Raw genomic sequence first — 2,005 nt, forward strand, 5'->3', positions numbered from 1 at the left:
AAATTTACATTTTTTTAAAATACGTTTCGCAGTCTGTACAGCTCTTTCCGCTTGCCCGTTACTTTGCGGATATCGGGGGCTACTAGTTCTAATTTCAACATTCCATTCTTTTGAAAATTTGGTACATTCATATGACCCAAAAGGAACATTATCACAAATAAGAATTTTAGGAATGCCGTGTGTAGCAAATAAAGATTTAAATTTACCTATGACTTCCTCCGATGTTTTATTACGCAAAGGTAATATTTCTAACCACTTAGAAAAATAGTCCTGTACTATAAGGTATGATTTTCCACCAAACTCACATATATCAGCAGCTATTTTATTAAATGGCAGATTTGGAATTTTATGCGGTATTAATGGTTGTCGTACATTCGAGCTTTGATAGTATTCACACACTGAACATTTTGTAATACAATTCTCTATATCTTTGTTTAAACCTGGCCAATAAACCAACTGTCTTGCCCTGCATTTCGTTTTTTCTAAACCAAAATGTGGCTCATGCAATAAATTTAGTACATACTTTCTTAATTCTAATGGCACAATAACTCTAAAATTTAAAAACAATAATCCTTCTTCAAAAACAATTTCATTTTGCAACTTAAAGTACATCTTTAAATTATCAGGAACCTCTTTTATTGATTTTGGCCAACTTTTAACATAGTAGTTTTTTAATTGCTGTAAATTAGGATCTCTTTCAGTAGCAGTCTGAAATTCTATCCTTTTTTCTTTAGTTATATTCAAGCTCCAACTAATAGAATGAACATTTTCAACTAACCATGCTTGATCTACAACCGGTGAATTACTAATGCTATAACGAGACAAACAGTCAGCGATGTGCATTTGTTTACCTGGACAATATTTTAATGTGATGTCATAGTTTAACAATTTAATCCTCATTCTTTTTAATCGTGACGAGCTTATATCTGCAATAGATTTTTTAAACAGGCCTATAAGAGGTTTGTGATCAGTAATAACAGTTATTTTCCTACCATAAATATAATTGTGAAATTTTAATGTTGCAAAAACTATACTTAAAAATTCCTTTTCTATTTGCGCAAAATTTTTTTTCTGTATTTGTTAAACTTCTAGATCCGTAACTTACTGGTTTAAATTCCTGCATTAAGCAACACCCTAACCCATGTTGGGATGCATCTGCTTGAATTGTTATTTCTTTGTTAGTATCAAAACTTACTAATGTTGGAGAATTTGCAAGTACTTTCTTAATATTTACTAATGCATCATCATGACATGGTAACCATTCAAATACAACATTGTCTTTCAGCAAGCCCCTTAATGAGCTAGTCAATTCTGACAAATTACTTATAAATGGTCTTAAGAAATTTAGCATGCCTAATAATGACTGTAACTCTTTTTTAGATTCAGGAGCCTTTAACCCCTCTATTGCCTTCACTCTCTCAGGATGAACTTTTACCCCTTCACTTGAAAAAATATGCCCTAAATACCTAACACTTTCTTGTTTAAATTGCAACTTATTCTTGTTAAATTTAACACCCATTTGCCTTGCTCTCTCTATAACTTTTTTCAATATTTCATCATGTTCTTTTTCTGTATCTGCACTAATTAATAAATCATCAAAATAAACCGCAACTCCTCTTATATCACCAAAATTTTTTTCGTTAAGGTACTGAAAATATTCAGGGGCGATCTTTATACCAAATGGTAATCTATGAAATTTATACGATACAAAAGGTGTGCTAAAAGTACACAAATCACTCGAGTCTTTTGTCAACTCTATCTGCCAAAACCCGTCTTTTAAGTCGAGTACTGTAAATACTTTTTTGTTACATAAATTTGTCATAATTTCCTGAACGGTGGGTATTAGCACATTAGGGATACGTTTCATTGCTAAATTTAAATACTTAGGATCTAAACATAATCTAATACTTTTATCTGGTTTTTCAACAATTATTAAATTGCTTACCCAACCTGTTGGCTTTTCGACCTTACTAATTATACCTTTACATTCCAGTTCTTTTAATTT

The sequence above is a fragment of the Photinus pyralis genome, unplaced genomic scaffold (genome assembly GCF_008802855.1).
Source record: "Photinus pyralis isolate 1611_PpyrPB1 unplaced genomic scaffold, Ppyr1.3 Ppyr1.4_LG1, whole genome shotgun sequence".
NCBI classification, from domain to species: domain Eukaryota; kingdom Metazoa; phylum Arthropoda; class Insecta; order Coleoptera; family Lampyridae; genus Photinus; species Photinus pyralis.